This window comes from Macrotis lagotis, chromosome 1 (assembly GCF_037893015.1).
Source record: "Macrotis lagotis isolate mMagLag1 chromosome 1, bilby.v1.9.chrom.fasta, whole genome shotgun sequence".
NCBI classification, from domain to species: Eukaryota; Metazoa; Chordata; class Mammalia; order Peramelemorphia; family Peramelidae; genus Macrotis; species Macrotis lagotis.
The window spans coordinates 789894391-789915831 of record NC_133658.1 but is presented as its reverse complement, the minus strand read 5'-3'; the positions used below and the strand labels follow the sequence as shown (position 1 = coordinate 789915831).

The following is a 21441-nucleotide window of genomic DNA, read 5'->3' as shown; positions in this document are numbered from 1 at the left end:
ACAAATTCATTCTGGGCTGCCCTTCATTTATTAGTTGAAGATCCAATTCCACTAAATGAATGGGATTTTTGATCAGAGAAGGAAGAGAGAGGTAACTTTGGAGCATGGGAGCACTTGAGGTTATAGAATTCCCAGGCAGTTCAGAGCATGGAACTTAGGGCTACTTGTTTATATAGAAAATCATGATTCCAAACAACTACCTTACACATAAACTTTTGGAATATGACCTATTAAGTTGGGGCCCCACTTGGATTTAAAAAGAATGTTTTCATTTCCTGATATGATAGCTCAATTTGCTAGATACCAATCATCTTGGATTATTTCCTTATGTGAAAGGTTGAACTAAATGTCTTCCAAGCATGCTTCCTACTCTTCTAATTCTATGACCTCTGTCTCATTAATCTCCCCTCAAATGCTGCTGTTATCAATAAGTAAATCAGTATTAAGCACCCACAATTAGCAAGGCACTGTTCAAGGGGATGGTGATAAAAAGACAAAAATGAAAGAGTTTATTCCTTCAAGGAGATTAAGTTCTATTAGAGGTGACAACATGTATACACATATTTAAGCATATATAGATTATACAAAATAAATACATGGTGACAGTGAGAGGACTGTATTAAATGATTAGGGATCAGAAGAGTTTTTATGTAGTTATACCCACTAGAAAACAGAGACTATATAAAATGGCAAATCACTGAGTCTTACTGGATTTACCATTTAACTTTTAACTGCCCCCTAAGAGTCAGTGGGTTTTGCCATTCCCTGACCTTCCTATATGTAATGTCTGGTCCAATTAGAATCTGAATTCTTTAAGAAGAAAGCCTATCAGGGCGGCTAGGTGACGCAGTGCATAGAGCACCGGCCCTGGAGTCAGGAGTACCTGAGTTCAAATCCGGCCTCAGACACTTAATAATTACCTAGCTGTGTGGCCTTGGACAAGCCACTTAACCCTACTGCCTTGCAAAAACCTAAAAAAAAATTAAAAAAAAGAAGAAAGCCTATCAAAAGAAGAAGAATATCCATTACCCATCAAAGAACTAGGTACATTGCTTGCATTTAATATGTGCTTTTTCATTGATCCATCCATTCATATTCATTCATTCACATAGAAGGGAGTAAGAACTTAAAATTGACTTTCAGTATAACTTATTTCCACACTCTTAGTAGAACGCATATTTTACATATCTACTAGACAGAAAACAAGGGGTCCTAGGGCCAGGAACATCTCCTATGGGGGGGGGGAGCGGCTGATGGAGCTACAGTCTGCTACTGAAGGCAGAAGAGAAACTGTTGGTTCCTCAGCAGCACAGATAGGGCCTTGTTCAGTGTTAATGCCAAGTTATTCTAATGGATAAGAGCCAGTGTAATAAATAAAGTAAATGCCTCAGGCCGGCTGCAGATATCACCAAGTATACTGCTGAAGAAAACTGGGCTATTCATCCATCCCACAAATATTTATTGAAGTCTACTATGTAAAAGGCACTGTACTAGGTTGGTGTGGGGAAGATGAATGACATGAACCTTGCCTTCAAGTAGATGGTGGTCTTTTACTAATCTGGCCTGATATAAAATGAGTCATAATTAAAACTAAAAAAAACCCTACATTAGTATGTCCTTTACATTTTAAAAACACAAACAATAAATTTATGCGATTTTCAAAACAACATTGTGAGGTACTACTTCCCTTACCTTTCTAGTCTTCTAATACCTTATGATCCCTGACCACAAATTATGTGGCCTCCATACCTTTCCTCAAACAAAAAACTCCATCTACCTGCTTTGGACATTTTCACTGCCTCTCCCTGATAACTTGAATGCTCTCCTTCCTCATTTCTGCCTCCTGGTTTTCCTGGTTTTCTAAGTCCCAGTTAAAACCCCACATTCTTCAGAAAGCCTTTCCTGATTCCCCTTGAAATCTAGTACTTTCCCTCTGTTGATTTGTTCCAATATATCTTGTATATAGTTTGAGTATAAAGAATTGTTTACATGCTATCTCCCCTGTTAAAGCATGAGTTCTCTGAGAGTAGGGAATGTTATTTACGTTTTTTTTCCTATCCCCAGTGCTTAGCCCATTTCTGTTTCGTGGCACAATTAATTCATCCTTTTGATATCATATTGGTGAACTGGATTTAAGTGAGGCAAAGTTATGGGAAGTCATTAGCCACACTTTCCCTTCCAGAGTCATCAAAGTCCAGTGGCAAGACAAAGTCAAGGCAACTGGTAATGGCTCAGGATGCAATGGATGACCTTGGTATCTTTGATGCTTGACCAAGGTCCAAGCACTCCACAGCATGCACTTCATGGCTATTGGAACAGATTGTTCTCACCTGCCCATTTTACCAGGGAAGTTTTCACACACTTGGAGCATGTATCCCCCTAAAAATCATGAATAGGTTTATGGCTTGTCGGCTACCCTCAACCTGCTTTAGCCATCTCTCAAGATGGTTTTACTGGGATGATGTTACAGCTTCCAGGAGTCTCAGGTGAGAGGTGGATACCAAAGGTGGGTAAGCAGTTCTAAAAACTGCTCAGTGAGCTATCTCACTAGAGATGCCTATTTCTCCTTGAACACCCCATACTCTTTGGCACATAATACGCCATTAAGAAATGTTTATTAACTAAGGGGGGGCAGGTTATATTGACCTCATTTTACAACTCAACTCATTTTAATGACCAACTAATCAGGGCAGGGCTGGGCTCACAGAGGTGACTACTGATGGCAGATTTCAGACCAGGTTTCCATGGTACCATACTATCCCATAATTTTGATGATATTAACAGATTATCTTATATCTCTTTAAAATCTAGGAACAAAAGTAGAGGAAGAAATAAGGAATATAAATGTATGAGAATTTGTTTTTTACAGGAGTATATGGGACCTATTTCTGACTACCATATATATGGGACCTATTTCTGACTACCTTGTTCTAAGTCTTCAAAACATAAAGCTACAAACTTGTAGCTCCCACTTGAGAAAGTTCATGAGCAGCATAGACTGTAGGACAAGGGAGAGTTTAAAGATTTTAATTTCAAAAAGTAGAGTGAATCTATATCCTATTCTAGCCTAGAAGTCCTGCTTATTTTGAAATCTTCCTGGTTTGCTCCATGAAGATTCTATTCTTCCTGAACCAGTTCATAACCTGCAAAGGAAATCTCTTAGTTTCTAAATTGGGAGACTTGTGGCTGTTTTCTGAAACAAAAAAAAAGTAATTACAGAATCCTCTTTTTCCTCTAACATCATCCCAACTTGGCAGTTAACATTAAGTAGATGAACTTCTATTATTTTGATACAATGGACAAAGTAGAATCACAGAGCTATGAAAAATGACAGAAATGAAGCCAGAAGAGGCAAATTTATTAAATTAATTTCCTTCCATGAATATGTGGTTCATTAGAAGAAAGATGCTGAGATTTTTCCCAATTTATTAAATAGTATGTTCTTTCCAATTTCTGCTAAAATGGAAGCATACTACAATTTTTCAGCAGGAGAATGTTGCAGAAATTAGAATTCTTCTGCCACTGTACTGACCATTATAGAAGAGATACAGTCAATTAGATACTAGATATAACAATGAAAATCAAAGCGTGCCTGTTAGTCCTCAGGGACACTTAAAGAAAAACTAGCTTAATGTGAATCCTTGAGTAAGGATTCTAGCTTTTCTTTATTTAAATGGCAAATTAGATGCCTCCAGAATAAGGTCATTCATTACTAGCTTACATTTTAAACAAGGCTTTAGAGTTAACAAAGTGCTCTCTCTACAATAACCCTATGAAATAGGTAGTAAAAGTCTGGAGCAGGGATGGGGCTGAACCTATAATTTAGCTAGGGTCCTCAAAGGAAGAAAAACCCCTCTACCAATGTAGGTCAGCCTCTATTCTGTAAATTATTCAACTAGTGAGTTGGGGGCAGTGAAAGGTCAAGTAACTTTTCCAGGGTCAAACAGTTTTTTCTGACTTGGAGGTCACCTTTCTCCATCCATTATGTCAGATTGCCTCTCTAGTACAAGTAGTGATATGTCAATCTGGGAGCACAAAGAAGAATGTTTTTTGGTTAAGAGTTGAAGTGGGGGCGGCTAGGTGGCATAGTGGATAAAGCACCGGCCTTAGAGTCAGGAGTACCTGGGTTCAAATCTAGTCTCAGACACTTAATAATTACCTAGCTTTGTGGCCTTGGGCAAGCTACTTAACCCCATTTGCCTTGCAAAAAAAAAACAAACCCCTAAAAAAAAGAGTTGAAGTGATTGCATGTGATCAATACCAAAGAGTTAGAACTCAAAGCCAGATGCTTTGGTTCCAAGTCCACTAAACCACGCTACCTCTAATAAAAGCAAGTTAGACTACTATATACTATATTTGTGTAGCCTATTCTATTGCTAACCATATCACGTAAGAATTTTTTTTCTAAATAGTTTTATTTTTTTAAAAGCTGATTTGATTAGAAGACTTTTAAGAGATATAACAAACAATAAATAGGCTCAAATGCTATTGAACCCACATCAGAGGAGTGATGCTTAATACATAATTAGAAATTAAGTCACAATAATAACAGGAAATTTCAAACAATTATTTAATCAGTCATCTTAGAAAAGTATCAGAAGAGTCAACTTGTACTTCAGCCTTAATTTTCCTTCTCTACAAATCAATCAGTCCACAAGCTTTGATTTAAACCATGATTCTAAGTCTTGGATGGCTATACTACTGCTTATATGCTCTTCAATAATATAACATTACATCTTTAATAATGTTGGTGAAAAATGCCACTCTAATGGAAAATTTTATGTTTCAAAGGTATTAGTCCCATTACTTTGTACGATTATATAAAACACTACTTGAAGAAAACTTCCTGAAAATCAATTGTGATCATCACAAGATTGTGCCATGAAATAAACCCTTGTTTCTTGTACACAGTAATTTGTCAGGTGTCAGTAGAGTTGTATCACAAAAGGAATTTTGAAATAGCTCATGGTTCTTCTAGGAAAGAAAGGAGTAGTACTACTACTACCATTTGTGGGTACAAACATCTATTCCTTAAAATTTAAATGCATTTACATATTATCTATAAAAGATATTTATACAAATACACAGAGATATTTATATATATATGCAAATGTAAAGCAGTCTGTATAGTGGTCAGTTGGCCTCAGAACCAGGAAGATTTTTATTCATGTCATGCTTTTCTGTTACACATGACATGATCCTGAACAAGTCACAATATCTCAGAAAAATAAATTACATAATAAAAGGAGACCTGCCTTCCTAGCACGAGTTTCCTCATCTAAAAGGCTCTTATATATACATAAGAACTCAGGTCTTATTCCTAATCCTACATGTGCATACACACATGCAGACATATGTATATATAGACATCAAGGAACTATTTTCCTCAAATTTTTGATTGTGGGTCATACACACACACACACACACACACACACACACACACCTGTTAGATAAAGGAAAATAACAGACTGATGTTAAAGGCAAAGATAGACAAGGAAATATATTTATGTATATAATAACAGCTAATATTTCTATACATCAAGATTTGTAAGAATCATATATATGTATGCACATACATTTTAAATATAAACACATGTGTGTGTACGCACATATAGACCTACACATACATAGAGCTTGGTGCTGAAGTGGAGAAAGCATCAGGTCTGGGGGGAAAACCTGAGTGATTCTGGGTAAGTCTTAACCCTATTTACCTCAGTTTTCTCATCTATAAAATGAACTGGAGGAGAGAAAGAGAGAGACACAGACAGACAGAGACAGAGGCTATTAATTTTCCCTTTTAACAAATAAGGATAGCATGGTAGACAGTGGTCAAATGATTTGTCCAGAATTACAAAGCTAAAAAGTATCTGGGACAGGATTTGAATTCAGATCTTTTTGATTCTCTAAAGTCTTCAGTGTTTTAAATGTCATTGGGCAGATTTGCGGAGTTTATGTGGTGGCACTTAGCTGGAGTTTACCAGGGCAGGTGTTGATTTTCTTTAATACAGTCTTGTGAGAGTTTCTGAGAAGGGAATATGATGACTTAGAGGAACAGGACCCCAGAACTTTGGGGGTTTTTTAAGCTGAGCTGAAAGAAGATATGAACAGGTTTTGGTTTCATTTTGCTTTGGAAATTGTGGGTAGGTGGTGAGAGGATAGAACTGAGAACTAATGCAAAGTAGAAGGTTTGGGATTTAAAAAGTTTCAAAATGCAGTTTCATGTATTATTATTTCTAAACAGTACTCATTCTAACATATGGCATTATTTATTCTATAAACAAGTTTAGTTACTTTTATGGTTAATACAGAAACCTCAGGAAATACACTTTCTCTTTTCCTAATGATGCCCATTCTTTTTGCTTTCCTTCTCCGCATTTTCCCATTGTAGTCAGCTTTGTCTGGGACTGACTTCTGATTCCCCACAATTAACATCTGAAGGGGGTAATTTCTGACAGATGTGGTTTGAGGATCCTGGAGGCCAACAAAGACAATGCTATGGCCTCTGGATGTCTTTTGGGATGCTGCCTCCAAAACCACAGTAAATTTTCCTCATTCTTCTCCCCTCTGAAGTACACCATTGTTATTTTCTCCTTGGAAGACCCTTTTTCTAGAGTGTAGAATTTGTTTCCATAGTAATACGGGAACTTCCTTACTTCACTGATTTTGACCAAGGAATAGCTTTGCCTTAGTTCAACTTTATCTCCTCAGGATAATAAAATCAGTGTGAAGAGTGAGTCAGTAAATATCCCTGACTGCTGCAATGATGCAGGAGGCCTGTGGTGTTCTTAATGAGCCTGGGTTATAGTTTTATTTAATAGCTGGTTATTACAATTGAATGAAGTTAAGTCCCTCTTTCAAGGACAACTCTTGGCTTCTTCCAAGGTATCAAAGTATACATGATTACAGTTACGTTTAATTGGCTGGGTCCTCCAAAGGATATGGACACTGCTGCCAGGCAACCATCCAACTTTCCAAAATGAGTTCACTCCTACCACAGTCCACAGATAATGCCAACCCACAGGGAGTTAATAGTGATGTGAAGTCAGTTAAAGTAAACAGTATTAATAGACAGTTGTTCAAAGAGAAAAGTAGCGCAGTTCAAACTCTTTCCTGCAACTTCTTCTTGAACAGTTTTTTCTCCCCTTAATAACCTAGAAACTTTTCCAACCTGGAGTAAGTCAAGGCTCTTCAAGGCTCCATAATTCTTTTTAGACATCTAAGGGAACACTTTTTTTGATTCAATTCTTTTGTGAAACTGTGAGACCTAATTAAGCCTAGGCAACCAGAGCAGTAAATGCAAATCTTCCTCTTCTTAAACGATTTATTTTAGGTAGCAAAGCAACTTTTATTTTCCTGTATTCCAACTAAGTATTTTGTCATTATGAATTGAGTAGCATAGTAATGAAGCCTAGCCTGGTAAATGTAACCAAAATAAGCTACTGGACTGGAGATCTATGGGACTGACATTAATAAAATTCTGTTTATCTCCAATACATTAAAATAGTATTTTATAGGAAATTTTCAGTATGAGGCAGAGAGGAGACATACTGAACCCATTGACATTTAGCTAACAGAATTTTTAATAGAATTGAGCTGGCCTAGTAAAAAAAGGAAAAATAGAAAAGAAATGCCAGACGGATGAGTCTCAAGAGGAAAATTCATTTTGGTTTTATGTGATATTAAATATCACTTCCTCCACCAAGGTTAGCACCTGTATTAGTGTTAACAAAGCAAATTTCTAGACTTATTTCACCTATCCAAAATTTTTTACAGTAAGAGTTTGCCATTTACAGGCTTGGACCACTATTCACTAACAGTTCCAACAACGGCAAGACAAAGTATATTAGTGATGCTATATTTATTTCTTGTACACATTTTCACTAAACCAAAAAACTGGAGGCCCTCCTGAACAAAACTTCCTGAAGTTTGTAGAGAACAAGGTTGAGGAATGTCTAGCCAATAGGTCATATCTCCATCTTTTTTAAAATATATATAAAACAAGGGGGCTGGATTAGATGACCTCTTAATTCCCAATCTATGACCTTATGAATTAGGTGTTGACTTGATTTTTACCAGGTTCACGGTAAGTCCTTTATGATGAGATATTCTCCTGGTCTAAGTTTCTGCAGTTCAGATAATAATATTCCTTTCTTCTTCTCACATCCTTCTCCAGTAGGCTATTGTAATTAACCTTTTCAGTGAGAAACATTGAGTGTGAACTTTGATTAATCTGCTAAAGAGAATTTCAAAGGACAGGTATACAGTTATAACTTATTTCAACCCTACAGACCAAATTTAAAGAAGTAATAACTCTAATATTTAATTCAGATTCAACTTAATCAATTCTTACCTGTGTCTCTTCCTCCCTTCTACTGGTTCTCTCCCTATCCTCCTAACATTATCTTTTCTTTTTTTCTCTGCTTTACTTATCTGAATTTCCTTTTAATAGCCCCTCTTTAAATTCTCCTTCTACCCCCTCTAATATGCAACTGAAATATATATATATATATATATACATTTTCTCAAATCATTAAAATACAAAGCTTTTTTCTTATTTAGGACCCACAACATTGTTTTTTTTCTTCTTTAAAATATAAGCACCTTGAGGGATGGGATTGTTTCATTTTGTCTTTATATCCCCAGTGCTGAAGAACCTATTTAGAACACAGTAGATCTTTATGAAATACTTGCTGATTGAATGATTAACTCCATTACCATGAGTCAGTGGTCTTTGATAGGAAACAAGTTTTCTATTCCTAATATAATAAGAAGAAAATGTAGCTACATTTTGCTTTCATGTTTTAGCAGGGAAATGTTCACAAGAAATTTATTGTCTCTTGAAAGCTAGTCACACCCTTTTAGAACAGACTACAGAAACTATGTCAATAAATAATCTTTCACCCAAGTAACACTTCAGGGCATTCTTGCAATGTTTCTCTCAAGCTTAAATCTGTTCTTTGAAGAAATAACTAATCACAGTTAGTCCTTTCATGTATATGGGGCAGCTCAAGGGCCAGTGAGTTACGGTATATAGCACAGCTTAGCTTAGTCAAGCATCCCTGCTCCTATTAGACAAGAAAGAGGAAATGAGGGAAGGAAATGGATTAATTTTTTAAAAATACCATAATGAAGACTGTAGCACTATGCGCCGATATATGTTTTGCTGAAGAAAAACATGGTCCCATGCTGAGAAGGCCAACTAACAAATTCATACTAACTTTCAATGGGCTCTCAATGTTTAACTAGCTCTGTATTTATTGTTGATTCTCCTAGTGTATTTCTCAGATTAGAGAAACCTTCTCCACATTCACTTAGTGGAGTCTGGATACCTCCAATTTCCCCAGCTTGTAAATTGTTCAACAACAACACAGCAGAAGAGTTTCTGACCAGTTTAGTTTCTATCAATGCAGTGTTGAGTACTGCACATATCTAACAGCATGAGAGCTTTCCTTTCTAATTTTGAGATTGCTTCTGGCTCCATCCAACTTGTAGAAAATAGACAAAATGAAGACTCCAGCTACAATTAGGACACAGAGTAACCTGGGAGAAGAGGGGTGGGCATAAGATGAGAGATGGGAATTGCTGGTTACCAGACATCCCAGGGTGAGTTTTCCCTAGATATTGGGTCCAGAAAGAGTATTTGAATCATCAGTGGCAAAAATTTTCTCTGAAAGAACTGATGAGCCTGGCATGTATTCTGGGTGAATAATGGCCACAGAATACTTCTATGTTTCACTGCTATTTATAGCTCTCATTGGACTTTGCAAGCTTAGAGGAAGTGAGGATTGTAGGTGTCACTGCCAGCGGTAAACAGTTCCCACTCTCATTGTTGGGCAGGTATCATATTCAGCAGCTGGACAGCACTCAAGACTTTTATCTAAGAAATTTCTGCTCATTGCCAAATAAACTAAGAAAAATAAAACCCAGATTTTAGACTTAGTTCTGTTACTAATGAACAGCATACCCTAGAGGAAAACAATTCATTTGTCTTGGCCTCAGTTTCCTTCTGTGTAAAATGAAGGGATTAGATCAGATGGTGTCTACAGTCCCTTTACAATTCAGGCATTCTGACTTCAGAAATACATCTCCCTAACTTTTGTTAGGTAATATTTTTTCTTAACTGTACTTTTACTATATATGGTCAATAGAAGTAAACTACCTCATTTACAATTATCTTAATGTCAAAATGTTTTCTGTTGTGCTCATCCTTCCTCCCTTCATGGGCAACAAGGGAAAAGCTCTTTTTTCAAAAGTCAGAGCATCTGAGTTTAAAAATTGCCTCTTAACCCTTGCTACCCATTGGCAAGTTATCTAATCAGTTTAGTCCTGTCTCCTCATCAGTAAAATGAGGGAACTGAATGAGATAGATACTAAGGTTCCTGCAAGTTCAAGATCTATGATCCTATGGTACCTCCATTGTTATCCTAGAAAATGGTACTCTTATCAAGGACAATTCTGAGAGCTGCTACAGACAATGCCATCCTCATCCCAAGAGAAACTTTGGAATCTGAATGCAGAGCAAAACATATTCACTTTTTAAAAACTCTTATGTTTTTCCTGTCTCTCATGGTTTTTTCCTTTCACAACAGGATTAATAAGGAAATATGTAAAACACAAGTATACATGTACAACTTTTACCAGAGAGTAGGGAGGGTGGTATTATAAACTCACACATTTGCAAATGGATGAATGTTGAAAACTACCTTTGGATGTGACTGGAAAAATAAAATAAAATTTCAATGAATAAAAAAAAGAAAATGGTACTCTTCAAAGGTTAAGTCCTCCACAAGGTTCTTGATTTTATAACTTTTTTTTAAGTTTTTGCAAGGCAATGGGGTTAAGTGGCTTGCCCAAAGCCACACAGCTAGGTAATTAGTAAGTATCTGAGGCCACATTTGAACTCAGGTACTCTTGACTTTGCCACCTCGCCACCCCTGATTTTATATCTTTCAAGCCCTTGTTCAACAATTATACTGACTTTTGCTATCATATTCAATTTCCCTATCTCCATTGGTTTTTCCCTTGCCTCTGAACATGTCATATTTTCTACTTTGCAAAACCCTTCATTTGATCCATCAGAACATTTTTACTTCTATGGTTCTTTAAATAATAATTACAGTTATTATTATAATATGGATAATTATGGCACTACCTTATATTAAATAATAACTGCATTTATATAGTACCTTAAGATTTACAAAGTTCTTTCTCTGTAACAGGTAGTAATACATATGTTCTGAAAGTCTTAGTGCCAGGAGCTCAGAAGCTTGAAACTACACTGGTACTTTTGGGTCACCCTGTATATCATTCTCATTTCTCAGAAGAAGAAATTAAGGCTCAACTAGTTTAAATAATTTGCTCATAGTCACAGATCTTTTTTGGGTCAAATCTAGGAATTAAATCCAAGCATCTTGATTCCAAAATCCTGAACTATTTCCACTTTAATCACCTGCCAAAATTCTCTCATAAACAAGCTATACCTGTGGGTTTCCATTTCCTCACTACCCATTCACTTTATTCTCTGAAACCTTGTTTATAGTCTTTTCACTATGCCCCCAGGAAGCTCATTAAGGAAAATTTCATCACTCAGCAAGATCCTATTAAACTTAGTACTCCACCTTGGTATACTACCTTCTGCCCATCTTACTAAAGGGTGAAGTCAAGAACTCTCAAATTTTCATTTAAGGAGGGAACCCTGTTCAGTACTTCTATTGTGGGGCATCAGTGACAACTATACCCACAGAAGGGTATCTTCCAGTTCTGAAGAAGTGAGGAGGGTATTGGGAAGCAATATGGTCAAATGGAGGCAGCATTAAACTATGCATAGGAGAGACTTGAATTAAAATCTAAACTGTGACATTCACTAATCATATGAAACTGGGCAAGTCATTTCATTTCTCTGATCATAGTTATCTCATCTGTAAAATGGGAATGATATTTTTAAAAATAATGATCTTATAAAATAATGTGATGAAAGTGCTTCATCAATCTAAAAGTGCTATTTAAATGAGTTATTTGATAGGGGAGATTTTCTGATCCTTACCCTCTAAAAGCATTCCATTTTCTAGATGACCTGGCTAGAATTGAAGGCCAAGGTTTTTGTACCAATGCTACTTCACTAGATTTAGATACATACATACATGCATACATACATACATATATATATATATATAATACACATATCTATATGTATATCATGTGTAAGAATTAATAGGGTTATCTAGGGACTTTTCTCATTTTCTCTTTTTCACTCTTCTACATGTCAGATATGGATTCTTAATTGTCTTCTTAATAATTCCAATTGCTCCTTCTATCTGCTAAATATAAATCTCATACTAACAGAATTTCAGAGTCAGAAGAGACCATAGCAGACAAATAATTCATTATGATCCATAAAAATAATATTAGCCAAAATTTATAAGATGCTTACTATGTTTGAGGCATATATATACCAAGTACTTTAAAATCATCATCTCATTTGATCCTCACAGTTCTTAGAGGTATGTACAATTATTACTCTCATTGTACAGTTGAGGAAATCAAAGCAAACAGAGGTTAAATGGCCTGTCCAGGTCATACAACTAGTCAACATCTGAGGCCATATTTTAATTTAGGTCTTCCTAACTCTACCGAACACATCTGACAAGTGTTCATTCCACCTTTGCTTGAAGAAAGCATCAAATGTTAAAAAGAGAGAAAGTGACCATAACATAACAGAGTTCTTGCAAGATGGGGGGAAATTTAAGAAAGGATGAATTAAAAAAAAATAAGTTGGGATCTCATGATCAAAAATTTTACAGAAGTCATTTCAAATTGGGATATATTGAGGTGGCTAGGTGGCACAGTGGATAAAGCACCAGCCCTGGAATCAGGAGTACCTGGGTTCAAATCTGGTCTCAGACACTTAATTACCTAGCTATGTAGCCTTGGCCAAGCCACTTAACCCCATTTGCCTTGCAAAAACCTAAAAAAATAAACAAATTGGGATATATTCAAGAATGAAATACTGATGATGCAAACATAAATGATTCCCATGAAAAAGAAGAGGGGAGTTGTCTAAAGAGATGATTTTGGATTCCTAAGGAAATAAAAAGGACACCAACAGAAAATATAAGCAAAAAGCTGAGAATGAATACTAAGTCAATTAACTAATCAACAAATCCTTATTAAGTACCTAATATATACAAAACACTATGCTAGGGAGGGGCTGTTGATACAAAGAAAAGGATGAAACAATCCTTGGCCTTAAGAAGCCAATATATGCCAATATAAGGATAGATACTAGAACTGTGATTACAATGATATACTAATGCAGGCTGCTCTTTTTCTTCAAGTTAAAAGTCTTAGACTGTTGCCTAAGCATCAAGAGAAGAAAAGAATTGTTATGTGACAGTCAGGGCTTGAATCCAGTCATGCCTCTTCTGTTTCTCCTCCCCCTCATTAAATTCTCATAAAAGGAACTTAATAATTGCTTGTTAAATTATAAACCACTGTAATTTTGGGGAAAGAAAGCTACAGTAAGTGAAGATGAGGAAAAATAGACCTAGTTTTCAAAAAAGGTGACTTTTAAAATTCTTCTACCAATAAGCAGGTGAGTTTTGCTTTGACTGTCATCCAAATTCTATAACAGGTTATTAGTTGGACAGCATATGAGCACCATAAAAATTCTTCAGGAAATCATAAGAAACAGGTTATTCCAGATTTTTTCATTTCATTTTGGGGAAAAGATTACTGAAAATTTATTTTGGGGAAGGTCACAGATTAAGTATACCTAGCCAATTGTTTGACAGAGACTCTCAAGATGCCTTTTGGACAAACTAGAGATATGAAGTATTAATGATAATATAGTTGGGTAGATTAGGAACTAGTACTTGAAGAACCAAACTCAAAAAGTAGCTGCTGCTGAATGTATTCACATCTATTTGAAAGTGTGGTTTCCAATGGAGTGCCTCAAAGGCCTGTCCTTTGAACCATTCTGTTCAAACTTTTTTAAAAACTGCTTGGATGAAGTTATAGATGGCTTCTTAAATTTGCAGGTGATAAGCTAACATGCTGAAAGACAGAATCTAGATCCAGAAAGAGCCCAGCAGGATCAAGCAATGAACAGAATTTAATGAGCTGAAATTTAATAGGAATAAATGTGAACTCCTATGCTTGGTTTAAAAGGGGAAAAAAATCAACTCTACAAGTGCAGAATGGAAGAGATATGGTTACTCAGTGATGATAATATTGGTCCTTTGTTCTAAAAGTTGATACCATGACAAGCATGAGAGTTAGATTTGAGTGGGGGGGGGGCTGTGCTAAGACATCAGCTTCACTTTTTCCTCCAGAGTCATCTGGGTCCAATGGTCCAATATGGATCATTACTGGAAATGTCCCTGGATGCAAGGCAATTGGGGTTAAGCGATTTGCCAAGGTCACCCAGTTAGCCAATGTCTCAATCTGGATTTAAACTCAGGTCCTTCTGACTCCTGGGCTGGTGCTTTATCCACTACACCAACCTAGCTGCATCCCCCCCCTCCACTGCCCGCCACTGATCTTTGATACTAAATATTCCAACTATCTCTTTTCTCCTATTCACATACTATTGATACTAGAGGAGGAGGAAGCCATGGGACCATGCTGACTAGTTCTACTATAAATTCACATTTAAACTGATATCTATCTCATTGTTGTAAAACAATAATATTCTTTCTCCTTAGATGACTCCCAGTTCCCTTAGTGGCCATTCCAAATCTTTTTTTAAGGCTCCCTTTAATTCCCAAATATCCACATTTTCAAATGATAACTGCACTTTCTACTTTACTGAAGAAATTGTACTGAGTCTGATTTTTCCGACTATACCTCTCCCCTTCTCCTTGTATTATCTTAATTTTCTCTAGAGAAAGAGGTGATCCTTCCTCTTGTAAATTTTAACCCATTTATATTCATTCCTTTGATCTCATTCCATCCTATACCTCTCCCACAAAGACTTGCTAGAGAAATCCTTCACTTCCTCTCAGTCATCTTCAATCTCTCCTTTTTTCTCCTTCTCTATTGTTTACAAATACATTTGTAGCTTCAAAATGCTTAACAGACCTTCCAATCACTTATCAAGACCAAAATGCTTCTTCATTTCACTTATCTTCTTCACTTAAGCTTTTATCCCCATAACTCTTCTCACTGACAACTCACAGTAAGAGTTATCTATTCTCATGGCCCTTTCTTCTTTACCACCTGCACACTTCTCAACCTCTCACAATCATGTTTTTGACCTTACTGCTCCTCAGTTCTTCACAAGTTTACCAAACAATTTCTTACCTGCTAAATCTCTTGTTCTTTTTTTGTCTTCATCCTCTTTCATTTCTCTGAACCTTTTAATCCTATTGATTAACTTCCTGTGGATATTCTTTCTCTCCTTGACTTCACTGTCATTTTCTGGTGCTCCACCCACCTTTCTGATTACTCCTTATCAGTCTTCTGGCAACTCCCCCTAATTAGTGTGAGTTTCTTACAGCTGTGACCTAAGGGTTTTTCTTCAATTTTCAACTTTGATAATTATGAACTCCCAAATCCAGTTGTGATATTTCTCCTGAATTCCAGGTGACCAAATACACTTGGATAGATATTACATTAAGAACTCAACCATGTTAAAAATAGATCTCTTGAACTTTTCCCCTAAACTTATATTCAGAAACTTCCATTTTCTAATGAGGATGGAACCACTATATTCTGGATTACCCTGTTTAGTTATCCTTGATGTTTTTCTCTTCCTGATCCTTTACATTCAATCATTTGACAAATTTTGTCTACTTTTATAATATTTCTCACATCTTTTTCTTTTCTTTTCCTATCCCCTCCCCCTTTAACCCATTGCCTCTACCCCAGTTCAAAGCTTGATTATCTCTCATCTGGATTAGTCTCAATTACCTAACAGATTTTTCTTCTTCTAGTCTCACCCCCTTTGTAATTCCATCCTTTGACCAGCTGCCAAAATAACCTTAAATCAGAGAGCTATCCTCGAAATTTCTTATTTGAAAGTATCTCCTAGTTTCCTATTGCCTTGAGAATAAAATACAAGTCTTCAGACTGACACTAAAGCCCTCTACAATATGAATCCATCCTCCCTTCTGAGCCTTCTTTCTAACCAATCTCCTTCATACCCACTACTTTCTAAATAAACTTGGCAAGTTCCCAGAACTGAATATTCCATTTCCTCCCTTTATACAACTGGACAAGTCATCCTCCTCCCTTGTTCACCCACAACTCAAGTCACTAAGTTCTCTCTAATGTCTTCTGAATCAAGTATTTTCTATCCACTTCTTAAATCCTTATTTTTGGCCCAGATCAAAACATTTAATACAAAGCCTATCCTAATAATTTCTTTACTGGTTTCCCGGCCTCTAGACTGTCTCCACTCTAAAACATCTCCATCTTAATTCATCCTGCAAAACACAGTTGTAGTAATCTTCTTAAAATAATTTCCATATTATTTATTCAACCTTATTCCTCATTACCCAACACACATTCTGCTGTAATTAGGCTAGTCTCATAATGCTTATTTCCAACCCTTGTCTTCATTTATGTTATTTATACCCTCTAGACATTCTTCCCTTTCCTCTTCTATCCTCCAAATTCTAACTATCCTTCAAGGTCCAGTAAGTCATACCTCTTCTTCAAAGCTCTTACTCAAAGAGAGGAGAATGAAACTATGATTTTATTCATGTAGAGAACTTCCAGGTAAGGAAACAACCCTCTACCAATGTAGGCCAGTATTTTCTCTGCTATTTATAATCTTAAGGAATTGCTCTGATATGAGAGATCAAGTACCTTGCCTAAGCCAACAGAGACATAGTACATGTCAGAATAGACTTGAACTCAAGTTTTCCTGGTTTCAAAATATGTTCTCTACCTACCAAGCCAAGGGATCTTCACAATTTCTCCTGGAAACGCTTTTTTTTTAGGTTTTATTTTTTTTGCAAGGCAAATGGGGGTTAAGTGGCTTGCCCAAAGCCACACAGCTAGATAATTTTTAAGTGAATTTGAACTCAGGTACTCCTGACTCCAGGGCCAGTGCTCTATCCATTGTGCCACCTAGCTGCCTCGGAACTTTTTCACTTAATATATTCTATGCCATTACTGAATTACTATTAAATTATAAAAATAATATAAAATAGTTAAATAGTGAAAATAAATTAAATAAAATAATGATTAAACATTCTTTACAGTTAATTATTACATAATTATTTAAAAATAATTAGCTCTTCTTTGTTGTTTAAGGGGCCCAATTAGATTTTATATTCCTTAAGAACAGGGTTATATTTAGTACATATCCCTAGCAATGCTAAGTTTACAGTATGTACTGAATAAATACTTAATGATTATGTGGTCATAAAAATTTTGTTAATTAACTTTCTATAATCCACTAACAGTTTAAATCTATTGAGGGTCTTGATTTTTGAGGAAATCTTGAAATTGGTCTTTTTGCAAAATAAAAGTATTATTTAAAAGATTTCTTAAAGCAATATAGGTCTGTATATATTTTTAGTATTTTTAATAATTTTTAATGTAGATATTTAATCATGTTATTAATTTATTTTTAATATTACTTTAACTATTTTGTATATATATATATGTATACACACACATACACACACACACACACACACACACACACACACACACACGAACGAAATGTTCCTCAGAAGGATGTTGAACTTGTAATTAGGAAGATCTGAGTTCAAAATACAGCCCAAACATTTATTATGTGGCACTGGATGAGTCATTTTAACTTCCATGTGCCTCAATTTCCTCATCTATAAAATTATAATAATATTAACACCTTTTCTTGGGGAAACATATGGTGATATTTGTAAAATGTCTTGCAAATGTTAAAATACCATATAAATCCTAGCTATTACTGTTGCTGCTACTTAGTCTTATAAGTAACTTATACTCTTAGTCAATAATTAATTTTGTAAAATTAAGTAAGTAATTCCATTCTTGTATTCACTAAATAACACATTTGAGAATAAAAAACAATCTATAAAACAAAACAAAAAAAATCTTTTTTTAAATGAATAGACAGTTTTAGAAGTATCTAATCTACAGCACTGAAATCACGAAAGTCCCAGATATTAAGAAAACTCCATTTAAAATGGCAAATTATCCATTCATAGACAAAACTCCTAAGAAACACATGATAACATGAAATACAAAAACATCAAGGTGAATAATGATGAATGGCAATGCTCCCTTTCAAGGGGATGAAGCCTGTTAACTTGTTATGAATTAGAGATCTGATAGCCATTTGCCAGGATGGAAGAAGGGACTCATCTCCTGAACTCTGTGTTTTGACAAACTAGTCTTACTTTATTTCTTCAGAGACCTCTGATTTCATAACTATTTAAATACTTACTTGTCTGATGCAGAGATGACCCCTTCACTTTAGTGGACAGACTTTATAAATTACTGTAGTTGAAAAAAATTATCATTTAATCCTCTGGTGATGAGTCTCTCCAACCTTAATTCTCTAAATGACTGACATATGGTCCATCTGTGATAGGTTTTCCAATCTATAAAGACTCATCATGTTCTTTCAAGGACACCTTAACCCCAGAGTTGCACCTTTGTGAAGGACGGAGGTGTTAGACAGTCCAGACACCAGCAAAGCCTTAGGGTATGCCCTTTGTTTTAGACTCAGCTATTAATCACTCAATTAACAAGCATTTATGACATGCTTATCTTGGATCAAGCATTGTGGTAAGCACTGGAGATATAAAAAAAAAGACCCTGTTTTCAAGGAGTTAACATTCCTTTGGAATGTATTAAGTAGGAACCTACATGCAAGACCAAAATAGTACAAGATAACATACAGAGCAGAAGGAAGGTTAACTTGGAAGGCAAGGCTATAAAGGTGTTAATCTCTCCTTGTCTTCCTTACATAGAAACAGAGCACTTCATTTTATAGATAGTTCCAGTATTCTGTCTTATGTGCACATTCCTTAGGTTCTCTTTTAGGAGTGTACCAAGTAAACCCAGTTTCACTTTTACATTTTTAAAAGAAGTTTCACCTATGATAGAAGCAAAGTGGGGTTGTTGGCTTTACTTAACTCACTTAGAAAGTCTGCTTAAATCTAAAAACATCTACCAAACAAGGCAAGATGGTCTTTTTTGATGTAGAGGAGAGAACAATTACTAATTATAGGAGAATCATTTGGGCTGATTTAGGTTCTTCATCAAATAATCTCATTCAGCCCTAAAATAACAGTTGAACAAAAGCACTACTTCTCTCCAACAAGGAAATGGCAGAACACATACTTAAGGAGTAAGATTAATGTCCTCTGGAGAGCACAAGGAGACTGAAAAGATTCTAAAATCTTTTTTTAGATTTTTAGACCTAGATACTGTGCCTGAGAGAGGGGAAGATTAAATTGGAAAAATATGACAGTCATCACTGTAGTGGGTTATTTAAAGAGTAACACTAAGTATCATGGTAACATCAGAATTGAAAAAAACAGGGCAGAGGATTGTGTACCAGAATTGGGGGGGGAGGAATTCTCTTAAAATCACTGCTATTAATCACTCTAAGGTCTAAGATGTCCCAAGGGTACACTAAAAATTCAATTCAGAGTAGGTACTTATCTGAAATACAAAATTATAATGTTGTTTTGTTTTTTAATCTCTCATCATTAAAAAATTATATTGAGAGTTGTTTTTTCTCCCAGCAATGTCAAAGTATTTTACCTTTGAGCCTCTACTAGAACTGTAGTGATGATGTGAGCAATGTCCTCATTTGATTGCTCACAGATTTTCATGGTTTAGTTTCATACTACCCACTATTTGTAGTCACTTCAACCTGAAGAAGAGTGGTAAATTAAAGCCACAAAAAGACCTCATAGATTTGTATCTGATGTGCAATAACCTAATTTTTTCTTTTTTTCTTTTTTTTTCCAATCTGAACTTTGTACAGAATTTAGTTTTCACTCTGTGCCATTTCTCCAAAGGGAATAAAGGTGAATTGATAATTTTCATTATCTCTCAAGACTAGAATCCACAGAGAAAAGTCCTTGGATGTGGAACAAAATTATTCACCCACTCTGGTTTGATGACAAAGTGAAAATGCCAAGAAGATACTTTACATGACCCAAGAAAAAAAATGGCATTCATTCACAGTGCCCTTTAAACAAAATGTTGGAAGATATTTTATTAATTCAGAAGAACTTTCTAACTTATTACATGACCACCTATAGGCAGCATCTTACAATCATATACCACATTCCTCTGGCTAAAAAAAAAATCTCATGTAAGTTCACTCAGTCTTCTGGATTTCAAGAAATCATTATTTATGTGTTTGTGTGTGTGTGTGTGTGTGTGTGTGTGTGACACAAACAAAGAGCAAGAAAGACATAAGCATAGGATACTAGTAATTGGAAAGATTAAGAAAAGTTTCATGAGGGAGTAGAAAAATCTGTCTGACTCTAGTTTTTTTGTTTTTTTTCCCCCCAAAATGACATCATGTTGTGCCTCAATTTTTGTTTAACAGTTTTTAGGTAAAGTTTTTTTTTGAGAAGGAGGGAGGATAACTGTGATTAGAAGACTACTGATTATGAACTTCCTCCCTCTATCAATGCAGGCCAACATATGATCTGCAAATCATACAATTAGAGAGAGCTGCAGGGCGTATCAAGAGGTCAAGTGAACTTGAGAGTCACACATGCATCCATTATCAAAAGTATAACTTGATACCAGGTCTTCCAGCATTCAAGGTAAGCTCTTTATCAGCTACCTCATACTGCCTCAAAATGAAAAAAAAAATAAAACAAAAAATTCATAGCTATAGTAAATGGCAATAGGATCATTAGTACATTTCTCCTGAGGTCTTCCTAAGCATTTATGTCTTTTGTTTATGAAAAGACTAAACAATGCAAAATGCTTAGAGGTCTCCAGGAAAAATAATTCTAGTATAATGCACTATTCTTGACAATAATTAAATTGAATGTCAATATGCAAGAGGAAATAGTTCATTTTACAGGAAGTAGCCCCACAAGAATCAAGAAATCCAATTGGCTTTATTTGTAAATGTGAAGTGCAGAATTTTGAATACTAATTTCCTATAAAATGTCATTGCCAAAATCATGCTAATCATATTCTATTCTTCATTGCCTAGTTTTTCTGTGACATTTTTTGGCTATGTGTCCCTTTCCCAAATTCTGTGAAATATTTTTCAAAGGGCAAGAAGGAGTAACTTAAGGAGCACCCTAAATAGTGACCAAAATATGTTGCTAAAAAATATCAAGTTTACAATAAAGAGCTACTTTTTACAAACCAGCTATTTGGCCCATTCTGAACTAATGAGGAAACTAACATGGGAGAATAATCCAGAAGCTTTTCTGTTTCTGAATCTGTTTTGATAATGCCAATCTTCAAGGCTTTAGAAGATGAGTTTTAGAAGATAGAGGC

At 35.5% G+C, this 21441-nt stretch overlaps 1 protein-coding gene and 1 long non-coding RNA gene across 11 annotated transcripts in view; one reads left to right on the top strand and one right to left on the bottom strand.

The window, feature by feature from the left end:
* Positions 1–21441, bottom strand: part of NCAM1 (neural cell adhesion molecule 1) — a 513914-nt gene that overhangs the window by 274066 nt on the left and 218407 nt on the right. The gene's annotated exons all lie outside the window — the stretch shown is intronic.
* Positions 1–21441, top strand: part of LOC141508258 (uncharacterized) — a 132474-nt gene that overhangs the window by 33916 nt on the left and 77117 nt on the right. For 5 of the 6 annotated variants that reach the window (XR_012474376.1, XR_012474374.1, XR_012474377.1 and 2 more), the window contains one exon: positions 20615–20747. The exons of the other annotated variant lie outside the window; for it this stretch is intronic. This is a non-coding gene — a long non-coding RNA (uncharacterized LOC141508258). The remainder of the gene's footprint in view (positions 1–20614; positions 20748–21441) is intronic. 6 annotated transcript variants of the gene reach the window in all.